The sequence below is a fragment of the Gastrolobium bilobum genome, unplaced genomic scaffold (assembly GCF_033153095.1).
Source record: "Gastrolobium bilobum isolate Gb01-03AN ecotype WA unplaced genomic scaffold, APGP_CSIRO_Gbil_v1 utg71733, whole genome shotgun sequence".
NCBI classification, from domain to species: Eukaryota; Viridiplantae; Streptophyta; class Magnoliopsida; order Fabales; family Fabaceae; genus Gastrolobium; species Gastrolobium bilobum.
The window spans coordinates 1-18,013 of record NW_026898666.1 but is presented as its reverse complement, the minus strand read 5'-3'; the positions used below and the strand labels follow the sequence as shown (position 1 = coordinate 18,013).

The following is an 18,013-nucleotide window of genomic DNA, read 5'->3' as shown; positions in this document are numbered from 1 at the left end:
CTACTGGTATTTTTCTCACCCCTTTGGGGCTGCTATTTTTACAAAATGGCAGGAGGACGTAAAAGCTTTTGAGGACTTAGATATTTGTTGTTGGCTTCTACTGTTTTGGGCATGCTGCTATTGATGTGATATTTTATAGATGATTGTATGAAATTGAGAAGTTTTTATTACTGTGAACTATGATTTTATTATTGCATTACGATTTTATGACCAACAAGTATTTTGGAAACATATGTTGTAATGTTTGCGAAAAGGATCTTGACATGTTATCTAAATGCTTAGTTTTGAAAAGTCTTTGCGAGCACTTTGTAAGTTGTCCTACTGGGGCTACGGACCTCCGGTTTTCTTATAATTTATATGCACGCGTAGCCCCAGGTGTCTAGTTTCATTATATATAAACCTTGCAAAGAATTTCTGAAAGCTTGATTTATTATGAATTTTACCAGCCAGGATGTTTGTGATATTTTCACTGTTTTATCTCTTATTTCGCGAGTTATGTTTCGAGGGGCAAACGAACTCCAAATCACTATTATTTTATATGAACGTGAAGCCCCTGATGTCTAGTTACCAGATTACAAAGAATATTTTTTTAATCGTTGAACTGGATTTTATACGAATTTTTGAAGACAGCAAGGTCTATGAGGAAATTTATATTTTTAGTAAATTTAAGAAATTTTGCGTACTCTGATTTTTGTAATTAACCAGATCCCCTCTTTAGTTTTAATTGGCAATGTAAAAGCAATTGTTTTTCAGTCTCTAAAATACTATTTAAGAACTCTAATCCGCTTAGCAAACAACTCTCTTGGAGGCCTACAAGGGAGGGTGTTACACTAATTGGTATCAGAGCAGTTTTGATTCAAGGTGTCTGTTTTTAATGAATTGTTTGCTGTTTGTACTTGGTTGTTGAATGATTGTTGCTTGAATATGTTGGTTGTTGGCATAGTCACCGAATTATTACTATTTGTTTATAACTGTGAATTGGTTGTCTTGCTGCGTGTTAAAAGTACATTGTTTCACTGCTGATATTGGAATGTGATTATTGAATTGCTTGCTAGCTGTTGTTGCCTGATCCCTTGTGCATAATGGTACTTGTGGTATCCGGTATTAAACATGGTTATGCACACCTCAATGCAAGGAGGTGAGCCTGATCAACTCACTGACGCGTAGGGTGTGTGTGCACACTCATGGTTATTCCGGGATGTACTTGCATCAGCACACCGTGTGAAATATTAAATTGCTGCTTGCATTAATAGTTAATTGTCAATTCTATTCTCCATGAAATTCCTAAGATTGTATCCCTGTCTATGCTTGAGCTAATGTTCAAGGAAGTGATGTTTTGAACCGTGCAGAATTATTGCTGTTAAATAATTGCCTTAGTGAATTATGACATTTTCTTGTATGGCGTGGCTGTTTGTATAGTTGAATAGTAGAAATTGTTACTCTCCACAAATTCTGTTTCGGCGTAAGTAGTTAATATGTTCAAGAATAGAAGCAGTGACGTAATTCTGAAAATTGATGTAGGGATTGGTCATAAACCTAAGTAGTTTCGGTTAATCCTCTTAGAACGTAGAATTAGTATTAATTAAGACTTTCACATGTGGGATCACTGTCCGTACAAATCTTCTAATGGTTAATTGACACTAGACATAATTCTTGAGAAAGAAGCTGTTAAACAAAGTGAGTGATATTTGTCATTCTAGTTCTTACGTGTTAGGTTGCCTTGTGTGATGTAACTATTTTAAACTTGTATCTGGTTATATTAAGCTTTCTTTTTGGTGACTGTTGAAGTTGTGGGTCTAGATTTTAAACGTTGCAAGAATACTGCATGAACAAATAAAGAAAGATTATCTGAATTAAATTTAAAAATATACTGGACTGAACAGATAATTGTGCATGCTTTGAATGATTTCATTTCACTGAGTCTTTATTTTATTTTGTTTCCTTTGGCTGATTCGTTAACTTCATCTGTGTGCTTTCAATTTTTGTCTCCTTCTCGATGCCTTGTGAAACTTTCTGTTATCAAATATCAAATTATCCAACGAAATAAAAATGGAGAATCATAGAAGCCTTCCTAGAATTTAAAGTGTTATGCTGTCATGAATATTAGCTATCTCTATAAAAAAATTATTTTAAAAGGGTGCATCAAGTTTATATCATGAAAGAACCGTGCATAGCTTCTTGGTATGCGTGATTTCCCTTGAGTTGATTTTCGGATTTGTCTAATTTTATTCTACAGTCTATTCAACCCCCTGTTATCTTTACAATGACGTGTCTATCCTAGGTCTTATTGAATTTTGACTTGACTAGAGTTATAGAACTCGTATGTTGTCGAATTATAAACCTCATGTATAAAAAGGGAAGAAATTTTGCGAAATCAAGTAATTATTGATTTTTGGTAGTACCTAAAGACAAACCAACGGAAGTTGAATAAGAGAATACGTATATGTGTTACTGCTTTATTAAATTCATATTAAGAATGAAAATGTGCGTTTACAATCATGTTATTTTTGGAGATCCATAGCTTACCTTCATTATGACATGACTATTTGTAGGGTGATGTACCACTATGTCCTGATATTGAATTGTTATTGAAATTATTTCTAGGACATGCATTGAAAGGAAAAATTTTATATATTAACTAAATATTTGCTAGGAAGTACGCTTAACACGTTGTGCCTCATAGTGGCTTTTGAATTCTGTTTCTGTACATCCCTACTACCACAATTATGTTCCACTCTAGGTTAACATTCATTAATAAGAATTTTCTTTACTTTCTGTTCACGTTTGCTGTGAACTGTTAAGTTATTTGTAGATGTCAATAGAGTTAGTACTCACGAAATTCTCCTGATATGACTGCATAGTACTTGAGTATCCAATCTGTAAGTTGAGCATGGATATAAAAGTAGAATTAAACTGGAGTTTCTTAACACTATTAAATTATGATTTAATATGCATGTTGTGTCATCTTTAACCGTGATTATACTGTGTGAATTTCTGCTTAAAAATTTGAGTTGTATTATGAGACACCATATGCATTGTGATGGTTTTAGGATTGGTGTTCTTTATTTTATGTTAGGCACGAGGTTTTGTATCGTAGATTTTATTTTTAAATGCTAACTTAACTACAGCTAGAAACCTTGAAAGTAAGTATTGTGGTCTTGAATTATGAAAACTTGGTCAGTTTTAGTGAGTTATGTTTGATAGCCATGTTGAGATTGCAATGTGTGTTATGAGTGGAAAATTCATATCATGATTAATTGGATTTAAGGGAAAATTTAATTTTGAAATGTCGAACCTTGAACTATGCTCATATACTATATGTTTGTGTTGCACTGAAATTTTTCTGTTTGGAAACTGAATGTGACACTTTTCTGTTAAAAGAATAATTCCGAAATAAATCATTCTTTTACTTAAAACATCTTGAATAACTCAATTTCTAGAAGTAAGCTGGTATGGAAAATTTTCCATCCTTGACTGTGGTAATTACTAGTTGTCTAATTGTTTATTACTTGATATATGTGTTACTCGAACTAGTACCACGAAGAAATTTTCTGTTACTTGCATCAATTGTGGAAATCTAATGGGAACGCTGATTGCATGATGTGAAAATTAAAATTTTTGGTACGCGCGTTTATTTGGGTTAGCAGCTGTTTAATAAAAAGAGAAAAAAATTCGTTGTTTAAGTTTCTGGTTTATTGGTCTGATGTTTACTTGAAATGTGTCAGTATGTCGTGGAACGTTATGATTGTCTTTAAAATATTCTCATTGCACCAATATCTTGCTGCATGTTGTATGTGAATAGGAAGTTGTTCGAATACCTTTGAATTGTTGCTGTACATGTATAGGATTTTGTTTGTTCCTTGTATATTAATTCCATTATAACTAGGAACTTTTAACATAACTATTGAGAATGCACTCTATTAAGACTTTGTATATTTTGGTGAGTTATGTAATGGTTGTATTGAAATTTTTCTTCGTGTACCAATAATTGAAATGCTCGTATCATCGTTGATGGATACCCTGATCAGTGAAGTCAATTACATCTGAGGTACCTAGGACAGCGGAAAGCTCGAGGAAGTTCCTCATATGGGTGTTTTGACGAACTTTATGAGAGGTGCCATTAACATGACATGAGTAAATAATCGGATAGAAAATTTGTGATTAAGATCCTTTTTATTGAAATGTGGGATGTAAGGCGTTGTTTTGGTTATTAAATTTCTTGCAAGATTATTAATGTGGAATTTTGTTATGATCTGAATTAATAAGATCGAAGTCTGAATAGGAAGTATGTGTGAGAGTATGTCATCATGGTGCTAAGTGTTAGAATTAGACAAATTTTAGGATGGTAAGGCGAAGTTTGGGGACAAACTTCAAAATTTGGTGGGGAGAGTGTAACATCCCGCAGATTTAGGAAATTATATAAATGTTGCTTAGGAACTTAAAAGCTTGTGTTGAACTCGAAATATATATATGTATATATTTATTTAGGGTGGACTTAATTTTAATTCATGAAAATTAGGTTAATTATAATTTTAAGGGAATAAGTGTTAGGAAATTTAATTTGTGAGCATGCATGCTATTAGGAATGAGAAGGAATAATTCTGAATTTTTAATATTAAATATAAGTATGTGATTTATTTTAGTTTCATGAACAAAACCTTTAGTGATTAATTAGAGGGGGTATAATTTGGTCAGAGCTTATAAAAGAACCTTAGTTGACATCTTTATAGTTATATGAAATATTAAATAGTAGGATGAGATTAATTTAATCGTAACATATTATGATCATTTTCTTTTGGTCTAAAATCCCTACCTGAAGAACATCCTCATCATGATACCCTTATCCCTTCATGCGCATGGCTTGATCCTGATTGGCTTGTTATCTCATCTAAATCTCATGGTTCCTTGCATCCTTAGGTAACCATAATTAGCATTATTAAGTTTTATCCCAATGAAAATATTATGGTCAGCATGCATGAGATTTTATTGGTCAAAAAATTCTGCACTCTGTTACTCCGTAATTATGCGCTGGAAGGGAGCAGCAGCATAGTGAATCCAAATCATTGTCATCATATCAATCAGCTTGCTACCTCTACTCCTTTCCCTTAGGAGCTGATTGTAGGAGTCTCTCTGAGTGTACATTATCTTGTAAATCAAAGACCCAACACTCGACCCTCATCTCCTTCAAAAACCGTGAGTACAACAAGACACCATGAAGAATACACAATCTTAGTTGCATGTCCTTCTCCTTCATCCCCACTCTTAGCCGCGAGTTCCTAGGGACGAAACACCCATCAAGCCTCTTCCTTTCTCTTCCTCATTGTTTCGGCAGGATGCAGCAGCCAAAGGGAGTACATCGTGAAATCATCAACCGTCTTCTTTCCCTTGTTCGACCGTGGGTCAATCCCAAGGAGGTATTGTATATTTTGTTTGCTGTCTCCTTGCTTTTTTTCTCCTTGGACCGGTTTCTGAGTAGGCTCTCCATTTTCTTGAACATGGCACTGCCTTGAGTGAGTCGCTCTCCTATCATGTTAATTAAGGGAATAATTTATTTTAGTGATTTCTCTGGTTTTGATTTCTGCTCTCTGAACCACCCTTGGAATTGAGGTGTAGATATATTTAAATCTAAAGCTGAAATTGGTGAGGTAGCAACGTAAATTGGACCATTCTTTTTATAAAATATACAGCCCGTATGTTTTGAATTCAGTGAGAACAATTAAAGAAAAAAAAAGAATGTAATTTTGTCCCTTCTATGCTATTCTTTTTGATCGGCCTTTGCATGTAAATTAAGAGAAGCATCTTGTGTCATGTTATTATCTGTTTCTGCCTATGGACAGCTGGAGAACCGTGAGCCTGCATGTAAGAATGAGTCACATATCCAACTTTAATTGCCCTTAGGTGTTCGGTCTTCTTTGGTTGGTTAAGCAGATGTATTATTTTAGAAATTCCTTTGGCCTTATTCTGTTTTGTTTAAACTGTCCTAGGAGTTTAGAAATGGCTTTCATTAATTCTTGATGGAGTGTATCGTGAATTGGGAAGATTAATTAAGTGTTTGCAAGTGTTAAAGTTTTGGAGACAGCATGTAGAATTTATTTTTTTTCTTTTCTTCATGCCTAAATGACGTGATTAGAAGTGGTGTAGGAAAAAGAGTGAGCACCTATTTAAGGGCTTAGAAACCAAATCAGTATACCTATGGACCTTGAGATGATGTCAATTAAGAGAAATTGCTAGAATAAATTAAGGGCAGCAAGCTATCGACCTGGAAGTATGATAACTCAGTTAGAATCTTTGAATTTTGTTAACGGTCTACATAGGCAGTGTGCTTTAAGCCCTTTTGCGCACCTTACACCTTATATGAATTAACATGTGAATGATAATAGGGCTCTAATTGTTAGTCAAATCCGAATATGCATGTATAGGTAATTGAAATATTTTGTTATTTGACAACAATTGGTAGGACAACTTAAGGTAGAAATATAATTGAGGTAGAAAGCATGAAACCGAACCTACATGCATGAAAGATATTAAATTATGTTACTTATTATTTATTGGTAGAAATAAGCTCAAGGTTAAAATAATTAAATTAATATAATGGCAGAAAATTCGCTTAGTATATAGACCTGGAAACTGATCACAAATCAAGGACTTGGGAGAATGGGAAAGCTAGGCATTTCATAGGAAATACTTGTGATAAATTCTGACTTGGTACATATGTTTGTTAGGTGTGCTAAACTCTAATTGTGAGGGCTGATTGGTGATGTTTAAAAAGAGAATGTTAAAGACTTGAGGTAAGTGTTAGGTGGTTAAACCTATTGTGACTATTAGTTTAGATTATGGAATTTTTGATTTGTTGTTCTCATAGTTCCGTAACAAGATTCTGTTTGAAGGCATGTGAAATCTGATTTGAATATGACTTGAGGAAGATTCTGCTTTGTATACACATGCTATTTGAAAGTATGATGCATAGTCCATGTGAACTATGACTGATGATGAGGAGCATGAATATCATAACTTTGCATCTTATCATGTGTGTGTGAAGCAAAACATAGCATCTCATGCATCCATCTACATACAGTTTTGGAAACAGAAATATATTATGAAACTAATAAGCATACGTTTGAGCACGCATCATCTAGGCATGTCGAAGGTACCCGGCAAGAGCACCCTGGCTCCGTGCGCATAGGTTCCTTGGATATTCAGTTCTGTGAGCCTAAAAGAATATCACTTGGAGTTCTGGTAGCATGTGCACCTTAGTGCTATGGACATGCGTTCTGGCGTTATTTACGCGCTCTGTTTAGTACTTGGCGTTATATACGCACTTGATTAGTATTCTGGCGTTATATACGCACTCTGATGATAAATAATATCGGTTCAGAATTTATTCGATGATGTGACAATGTTGGAAATTCTGGATTTAAATTAATATTGTTGCAATATTGGATTTTCTGCCACAATACTGGGATTTTTCTCACCCCTTTGGGGCTGCTATTTTTACAAAATGGCAGGAGGACTTAAAAGCTTTTGAGGACTTGGATATTTGTTGTTGGCTTCTACTGTTTTGGGCATGCTGCTATTGATGTGATATTTTATGGATGACTGTATGAAATTGAGAAGCTTTTATTACTGTGAACTATGATTTTATTATTGCATTATGATTTTATGACCAGCAAGTATTTTGGAAACAGATGTTGAAACGTTTGCGAAAAGGATTTTGACATGTTATCTAAATGCTGAGTTTTGAAAAGTCTTTGCGAGCACTTTGTAAGTTGTCCTACTGGGGCTACGGACCTCCGATTTTCTTATAATTTATATGCACGCGTAGCCCCAGGTGTCTAGTTTCATTATATATAAACCTTGCAAAGAAATTCTGAAAGCTCTATTTATTATGAATTTTACCAGCCAGGACGTTCGTGATATTTTCACTATTTTATCTTTTATTTTGCGAGTTATTTTTCGAGGGGCAAACGAACTCCAATTCACTATTATTTAATATGAACGTGAAGCCCCAGATGTCTAGTTTTCAGATTACAAAGAATATTTTTTTTAATCGTTGAACTGGATTTTATACGAATTTTTAAAGACAACAAGGTCTACCAGGAAATTTATATTTTTAGTAAATTTAAGAAATTTTGCGTACTCTGATTTTTGTAATTAACCAGATCCCTTCTTTAGTTTTAATTGGCAATGTAAAAGCAATTTTTTTCAGTCTCTAAAATACTATTAAAGAACTCTAATCCGCTTAGCAAATAACTCTCTTGGAGGCCTACAAGTGTAACAGCCCGTTGAACACCGGTATTGTTAACATTAATTATGATATTAAGCGTAGTTACAATCACAACAGTTCGTTTATAAAAATGCGAATAAACTTTTTCCGATTATTACGCGAGCATTTAAAACATAAAAAGACGTAATAATTAAAAACTGTGACCGTAACCGTAAACTCTTGCGGAAGACTTATTTAAACTATTTTTATAACTTACATTACTTATTATAAGTTACTAAGGGGTTCCCATAAACCCACTTAGCCAATTTCCAAACTTTACGTTTTTACCTATTCGGACATGTTTCACTCTTAATTTTTCTGCGACCACACCGCTCCCAACCAAACCTTCTTCTCGGATTATATCTTTGTCTTACTTAATTCCCTTTTTAGCAAGCTATCATACGCTCAGCTTATCCCTCAACTTGGTACACAACAGAATGCCTACACAGAGGACATTCCCAATCACTTATAATTCAAACAATACATGCTAGTTTACAATTATACATGCATTGAACCAATTACATACCTCAATCCACTTGGTCCAGGACCAAGGGCAACTCCCAGATTCAAGTTTTGGGATTCAAGTCAACGTACGACAACCTATACAATTACGTACATCCATCAGTACGCGTCAAATAGCATCCAAAACGCAAAATCACAAAATCCTCCCTATCCTCCCTTGATGGTTCGGCCATTCAAGTGTTAAATTGAGATTTATTTTTCTAAATTTTCTTTCTCATTTTGTTACGCCTCATTAGGTTGTCAATAGGCCAATTCAAGTGTCGTTTCCTCATTTTCGCATCGGATTACATCAGAACACGAAAATCGCAAAATCCCCCCTTTTCTCCTTGAAGGTTCGCCCATATAGGTGTTATTTGGGGATTTATTTTTCTAAATTTTCTTTCTCATTTTATAACACCTCCTTCGGTTGCTTAGAGGCTAGTTCAATCGTCGTTTTTCCGTTTTACGACATTTACGCATCGTTTTGCGAAATATTTCACTCTAGGCTCATTTAGGTCTCTAAACACAATTCATTTTTCCCATTGATTCAAACACTTTCCAACCACAACACAACCCATCTAAGTACCATATAACTACACCAATCATCATCCAAATCATTTTTCAACATCAATTCCTCAATTTTTCCTCAAAGGTTCGAATTTTGCCCTATGACATTCCAAGGAATTTCCATTCAATTTTAATCACTCCAACCTTCACACAACCTATTATAACTACATACCATCATGCCACAATTCATCAAACAAAGTCTCAACACCAAAATTCACAAGTCCAAAGTCATGATCATCAAATTTTTCTACCAATAAATTTCATCGCATTTCTAGCTTTAATACATCATTCTAACACATTATCATCTAATACACATTTTCAAATTGAGCTCTCTAACATCACAATTCATCAATTCAAAGCTTTAGGTTTTCAAAACTCAATCACAAGAATCAACCAATGAAAAGGTGTAACAACTCACTCAGATGCTAGACAATGGGCTCCTCCTACACATACTCCACCATTGGAGCATTCCAAAACTCCATGAACACAAAATTTCTCCTCCAAGTCGCGGCTGAAAATGGGAAGGATCTCCTCACACACACGATTTCAAGGCTCAAGAGTGGTACCAATGGGTTTAGAAGGTTCCCTCCAACAAATTTCAACACAAACTTTGTTGAATTTGGTGAAGAAATGAGTGATTAATGGAGAGAAGAAAAATTTGCATAAAGATGAAGGGGGAGGGGCTGAAACTCGGGTTTGGGGAGAGAGAAGGAAGTGAGGGTGATGATGAATAGTGGAGTGATGAGATGTTTAAGTGACTTTCAAGTGGGGTGGGTCCCACGCCACCTCACGCGATTCAAAACGCGTCAAAACTCTCACTAAACGTCCGTAAATTTAAAGCCTATTTAGAAACTCTAAATTTTAACATTAACTATTCCACTTTAATTAGGCTTGATCAGATGAATTTGGAGTCCTCCTTTCGTTCGGAGAAAACACTGTTTTTAAGCTATCGAGCGCGCCGTTGGCACGCTTCCCCAAAATGACTTACTTTCATCAAATTTTATCAACAATCATATTTCCTAAATCATTAGACCATTTGTAACTCATATTTGAAACCTAGAGCTCAAAATTCAACTGGCACGTTTTACGGTGCAATCGTAACACGGTATTTTTACCCGCGAAAAACACTATTCACTGATTTTTCTGAAACTTGCCTATCCACTCAATTTTTCGTTCTGAACCCATTTCTAGGGTTATTTTTATCATCTGAGACCTTCTACTCAATTTTTATCTTCCTAGGGTTGCGTGTTGGCTAATTACCGTTTTGTCCTTTCTTTGTATTTTGGCCTAATCTTTAGGATTTTCACTAATCCATCACTTGATTGCTCACTTAATATTTTAATTACTTGATTTAAAATTGTGAGGTGTTATATTCTCCCCAACGTTTTACAATTTTGTCCGCAAAATTAAATCATACCTGTCCGCTAACTCAGGATATAGCCGGATAATCTCATCCTCCCGCTCCCAAGTAGCCTCCTCAGGCGTACGTCCTTCCCATTGAACTTTAAGCATTGGAATCACTTTGCTTCTAAGCTTCTTTTCACTACGGTCAAGGACCTCACTAGGACCTATAGGAACCATCAAATTCTCTCTGATTTCAATGTCGTCCGGTATCACCACATGTGATTCATCCGGAATATAACGCCGTAGCTGCGATACATGGAAAACATCGTGCAGATTTGACAACTGTGGGGGTAAGGCAAGCTGATAGGCCACTGGTTCTACTCTTTTCATTACCTGATACGGCCCAATAAAGCGAGGACTCAGCTTCCTCACGCGCAATGCACGTCCAACACCGGTAACTGGAGATAACTATACAAACACATGATCACCTTCTTCAAATTCCAGCGGTCTGTGTCTATTATCATAGTAACTTTTCTGCCGATTCTGTGCCTGTTTAAGTTTTTCTCTGATCATTTCAATCTGTGCTGTAGTTTCTTGCACAAAATCCGGCCCAAACCTCTCTTTATCGCCTACCTCTGTCCAACAAGTAGGAGTACGACATCTACGCCCATACAATGCCTCATACGGTGTCATGCCTAGACTGGAGTGAAAACTGTTATTATAAGAGAATTCTACTAGTGATAAATATCTGTCCCAAGCAGTGCCCTGCTCTAGTATACAAGCTCTCAACATATCCTCGAGTGTCTGTATGGTCCTCTCAGTCTGACTATCAGTCTGCGGGTGATACGCAGTGCTCAGCCGAAGCTGAGTGCCAAAAGCCTGCTGCAAGGCTCCCCAAAAACGAGAAGTAAACTTCGGATCCCGGTCACTCACAATGCTAACCGGTATTCCGTGGAGCCTTACAATCTCTTTCACATATAACTTTGCCAATTTCTCAGTAGAAAAGTCCACTCGCATTGGAAGAAAATGTGCAGACTTCGTAAGTTTGTCCATTATAACCCAAATCGAATCATGACCAGCCTGAGTCCGAGGCAAACCAACAACAAAATCCATAGAGATGCTCTCCCATTTCCAATCTGGTATGTCTAATGGCTGAAGTAACCCTGCCGGTTTCTGATGTTCTATTTTAACCTTCTGACAAATCAAGCACTTTGACACATATTCAGCCACATCCTTCTTCATCCCAGGCCACCAGAACTTAATTTTCAGATCTTGATACATTTTTGTGGCACCCGGGTGTACAGCAAATCGACCCTTATGGACCTCAACCATTACCTCTCCTGCTAACTCCTTGCGCACTACAATTCTGCCTTGATACATTAACAATCCCTACTCATTCACAGATATTCCACTCTGCCCTTTCAAATACTTGACACTGTCGTTCTGTACCTGTGTTTCTTTAATCTTCTCATATAATTTATTTTCCACCCGACAGCTCTCATGCAACCCATCTGCAACCCGTGTAGTCCAGAATTCATCCACACTCCCAATAAAGACATCTGTCAGCTTCAAGTCACGGAATTTCTCAATTAATTCATTATCCCATAACATCAACTGGGACACGCTGACAGACTTCCTACTCAATGCATCCGCTACCACATTAGCCTTACCCGGATGGTATTTTAACTCAAAATCATAATCTTTTAGAAATTCAACCCACCTCCGTTGTCTCATGTTCAGCTTTTTCTGATCAAACAAATACTTTAGACTCTTGTGATCACTGAACATAGCAAATTTCATCCCATACAGAAAATGCCTCCAAATTTTCAAGGCAAATACTATAGCAGCAAGCTCCAAATCGTGTGTCGGATAATTCTCTTCATGAGGCCTCAACTGCCTCGAAGCATAAGCAACAACTCTCCTTTCTTGCATCAACACACACCCCAAACCTTTCTTGGAAGCATCACAGTATAATTCAAACTCACTTTCCGGATCGGGGAGGGTCAACACAGGAGCAGTAGTCAATTTCTCTTTAAGGCTCAGAAAACAACTCTCTCATTCCTGAGTCCACACAAAAGGAGCATCTTTTCGTGTCAATCGGGTCAATGGCAGTACTATTGTAGAAAACCCCTCAATAAACCTCCGATAATATCCAGCAAGACCCAGAAAACTGCGGATTTCAGTAACAGTTTTTGGTCGTTCCCAGTACATAACAGCATCAATTTTATTTGGATCAACAGCAACACCCCTCTCAGAAATAACATGCCCCAGAAATTGTATCTCAGATAACTAGAATTCACACTTTGATGGCTTCACATACAACTTTTTATCCTTTAACACCTGTAACACAGTCCTCAAATGCTCACTATGCTCTTCTCTGCTCTTAGAGTAAATCAAAATGTCGTCGATGAACACAATCACAAACTGATCCAAATATGGTTTAAAAATACGATTCATGTAGTCCATGAACACTGCCGGGGCATTTGTAAGCCCAAATGGAATCACCTGATACTCGTAGTGTCCATATCTAGAACGAAAGGCCGTTTTAGGCACATCCTCCGGCCTAATCCGAATCTGATGGTATCCGGACCGGAGATCAATCTTTGAAAACACGCAGGCACCCCTCAACTGATCCAATAAGTCATCAATGCGCGGCAATAGGTACCTGTTCTTAACCGTAACTTTATTCAATTTCCGGTAATCAGTACACAGTCTCATGCTTCCATCCTTCTTTTTCACAAAAATCACCGGTGCTCCCCACAGGGACACACTCGGCCTAATAAAATCCTTTGCAGACAGTTCCTCAATATGTTTCTTCAACTCAGCTAACTCAAGTGGCGCCATCCGGTATGGAGCCAATGAAATAGGCCCCACACCGGGCAACAATTCAATAGAAAATTCAATCTCTCTCTCAGGTGGGAATTCCGCTATCTCATCAGGGAATACATCCGCAAACTCATTAACCACCGGAATCGTAGAAATTTCAATCTCCTTGCCACCCACTAGACCACCCAAGAAAATGTAACCCTGATCCCCAGCCTTCAAGGCTTTAACAGCATTGCACATAGATAAAAAATGAGACGGAGTAACCGAGGGCTTCTCATGAGATAAAATCAACCTCTTGCCACAACAATCAATCATTGCACAGTTTTGAGATAACCAATCCATGCCTAATATCAAATTAACAGAGGCCAGGGGCAATATAATTAAATCAATCGTGTAAACCCTGCCTTCGTAGACAAACCCGACCTCTTTGCAAATGAAGGAGGAATCACTAACCTCTCCTGTAGCCGTAGTAATACGCATAGGGGGAATCATCCGTGATACTTTTAATCCCAACCCCTTAGCCACATATTCCGCCACGAACGAGTGCGTAGCTCCAGAATCAAATAAAACAGATAAATCAATATTAGAAATGAAAATTGTACCTTTTACCAAATTCGTCGCCTTCGCCGTCTGCTGTGCATTAGTAGTATAAACACGCCCAACTGTAGGTGCAGATGGCAAGGTCTGCAGATTCGCAGCCTGCCCAGTATTATTAAGACAATTGTAGGAATAATGCCCAACCTTACCACACCTGTAACAAGTAACTTGAGTAACAGTACAAGGCCCTTGATGAAACTTCTTGCACTTATCACAACGAGGAGCAGAATTTCTCTCATTATACCCACTTTTCTGACCACCACCCCTTTTAAAATGACCTGGGGGCTGTATTACCTGCAACCCCCTACCTCTATTATTGTTTTGATGGTAGCCACCTCTGTTATTATTGCCGGGAGGAGCAGATGTCCTCGAAGAACCAGATTTTGGATATCTATTATAAACACTTTCAACCCGTTTACACTGAGTCACAAGATCTGCAAAGTTTCTCACAGCAGTATTAGACATCCTCTTTGCAATTTTATCATTCAAACCCCTCTGAAATTTAGCAGAAAGAAACTCAGGGGTCGACAGCACACCCCCATAATTGGCAAATTTCACCAATTCATTAAACTTTGCCACATAGGCATCAATAGTCATGGTACCCTGTACCAACTTTTCAAACTCACCCTGTTTAGCTTCCCTGACATCCCTGGGAAAGTATTCCTCGTGAAACAGTCTCTCAAATAAAGCCCAAGTAATCTCTTCCCCTTGAATAAGGAAAGGCTGAGATGCAGTGTACCACCACTCGTGGGCATCTCCCTCATGCATATAAACAGAATACAACAACCTCTGGGGATCCTGACACTCCATAACCTGGAAGATTTTATCCATACCTCTCAACCAAGTAGTCACTACCTTTGGGTCCCTTGACCCCTGAAATGATGGCGGCTTGTGCTTTCTAAAAGAGATGAGTCTCTGCTCATTATTACCTGCCAACACTTGCCCAGCAATCCCAAAAGATTGAGCAGCAACAGAAGGATCCACAGAAGGCTCTGGGATATAAGTAGGATCAGTAGTGTGGTGACTAGCCTCGACAGACTAACGACTAGCACCACTCCCCTCTTGCTGAGGAGTAACAAATGGCGTACGAGTATCTCCGTAGCCGTATATGGAGGAGAATCATCCCTCCTATGTCGAGCCCTGTCCTCCCTCATCTCATTCATGAAGGCATGCATCATATCCTGATTATTTTTCATCAGGGTCTCGGTCATAGTTCTATTGGCAGCAGTCTCTTCCTGCAGTGCATTCAGGACTGCAGTAATAGGATCTGGTGCTGCTAAATGACCTGCACCTCTAGCTCCACGGCGACCCCGTGCCCTGCTCATGATATCTGTACATGTAACACAAATGAATGAGCTAATCAGACCCACACTGAGGAATCACATATACATTAATCATAAATAGTTCACAGATAGCTATGCAACACAAGATACAGTACTACTTTATCAGAGTTCCCATACAAAACTGCTTTGATACCATAAAATGTAACAGCCCGTTGTACACCGGTATTGTTAACATTAATTATGATATTAAGCGTAGTTACAATCACAGCAGTTCGTTTATAAAAAAGCGAATACACTTTTTCCGATTATTACGCGAGCATTTAAAACATAAAAAGGCGTAATAATTAAAAGCTATGACCGTAACCGTAAACTCTTGCGGAAGACTTATTTAAACTATTTTTATAACTTACATTACTTATTATAAGTTACTAAGGGGTTCCCATAAACCCACTTAGCCAATTTCCAAACTTTATGTTTTTACCTATTCGGACATGTTTCACTCTTAATTTTTCTGCGACCACACCGCTCCCAACCAAACCTTCTTCTTAGATTATATCTTTGTCTTACTTAATTCCCTTTTTAGCAAGCTATCATACGCTCAATTCGGAGCTCATTTGCTCCGGTTATCGCCGTTTGAAGTTGGATAAGCAAATAGCCAAACAACCCCAAAAACAGCTCCAAACCACTCACATTATTCGAATTACTGCACTCAATCCACTCATCCATTTGCTCTCAAATTTTTATCCTACAAACTAGACATCTCAAACTTCATTTTGATATATCACACGCTTTATTTGACTGAGAAACGAAGCAGAAATTAATTTCCCAAATCCGGTCCAGAACTGCCCCAGATGCAGTGGCACATGAGCAGTCCGTGTTTCTCCATTTTTTTCAGGCCGAAGATCAACCCAGATTTTTCCCAAATTTTTCCCAAATTTTGAAACAAGGTAGAGGACATCTCAACCTTCAAAATGGCATATGGCACGTCCCTATTGGACCACCTCTATGGAGGGAGATATGCTCTCCCGAAGTTCGCCTAAAATCTGCCAATTCTACAGAAAATTCGCCAGAGTTTCCTTTGTTTTTCCATTAATCCCAAATTTGTAAAAGATCATTTAAGCCTCAAATGTACCTAATAATCACATGATAATACAGTAATAATCCAATGGGTGGCACACACAACGACCAACAACGCCTTGGGGCACTTACAACCCAATCCAGTTTATAGTTATTAGGCATATAGTTCATATTAATCATCCTTAAGTAGTTGCAATCACTAACACCTCTTTCATGCATATTTTCATCATACATGTAATCATACCCTAAAATAGGCCTAAGGCCCTTCCATCATAAATAGACATGCATCAAATATGATTACAATATTGCTTTACAACTTACAACTTGAAACTTAAACTTTAACTTACATTCTTCCAATATTACAACTTAATACAAATGACAACATAACCAAATACATAACTACTAGACTTAGGCAAAATGGAATGAACAAATATGCTAATGAAGCTCATACCACATACATATGAGATGTTCATGCCCTAAGTCTAGCCTAGGCCACACGGCCAACAAAATGCAAAATGTGAAGCACTCCACTGCTCACTCTGCGGGCCTCTTGCCCGCTGCTCCGGCTCCACTCCTACCTCCTGAAATAAATGCCCCGAGACGGGGTGAGATATACGAATATATCTCAGTAACCAAGAGGTTCTGGAGAAAAATCCACCCAATGGTTCACTTCGATGCATATCAATAGAATAAAACAACCACTTTGAAAACGGGATAAAGCAAGGGATTTAGAGAAACTGGGAAAATATCTGAATACAGAATACGACGCTGTGGAATGGTAGCTACCTATAACACGCACGCTGGCATATATAGGCCTATGGGTCCACCCGAGGTGTGATTAAATCACTACCCCCCTGGTACCCATTCCATCGGGTCCACCCAAGGTGTGATCAAATCACTACCACCCCGGTACCCATACCATCGGATATAATCCAAGGTGTGATCAGATCACTACCACCAAGGTACCCATTCCATTCCTATCCGGATCACACACTATATGACCCACAGTCAACTAGAACTCCCTCTCGGAGACCTATCCAACGGAAGTCCGAAACTGTCCGCAGGCTAAACTAGTCTACTGGCCAGAGACTCGGTACATAAGTACCCATTGTAATAATGCATGCATGCTCATGTGTTCTATACTACTCATACACACTTTCTACCGTTGCCATCAACTGGCAAGGTGGAACAGAAAAGGGGAACAAGCCCCAGTACCAAGAGGTTACCTTAAATACTGTTTTCACAAGCTCCGCAGCAGCTTAACCCTCAACTTGGTACACAGCAGAATGCCTACACAGAGGACATTCCCAATCACTTATAATTCAAACAATACATGCTAATTTACAATTATACATGCATTGAACCAATTACATACCTCAATCCACTTGGTCCAGGACCAAGGGCAACTCCCAGATTCAAGTTTCAGGATTCAAGTCAACGTACGACAACCTATACAATTACGTACATCCATCAGTACGCGTCAAATAGCATCCAAAACGCAAAATCACAAAATCCTCCCTATCCTCCCTTGATGGTTCGGTCATTCAAGTGTTAA

At 37.8% G+C, this 18,013-nt stretch overlaps 1 long non-coding RNA gene across 1 annotated transcript; it reads left to right on the top strand.

The window, feature by feature from the left end:
• The first annotated feature begins 5,057 nt into the window (after nucleotides 1–5,057).
• On the top strand, nucleotides 5,058–7,696 carry LOC133318138 (uncharacterized). Its single transcript, XR_009752430.1, has 3 exons — nucleotides 5,058–5,414; nucleotides 6,723–6,788; nucleotides 7,506–7,696. It is a non-coding gene; the product is annotated as an uncharacterized LOC133318138 (long non-coding RNA).
• The last annotated feature ends 10,317 nt before the right edge of the window (nucleotides 7,697–18,013 follow it).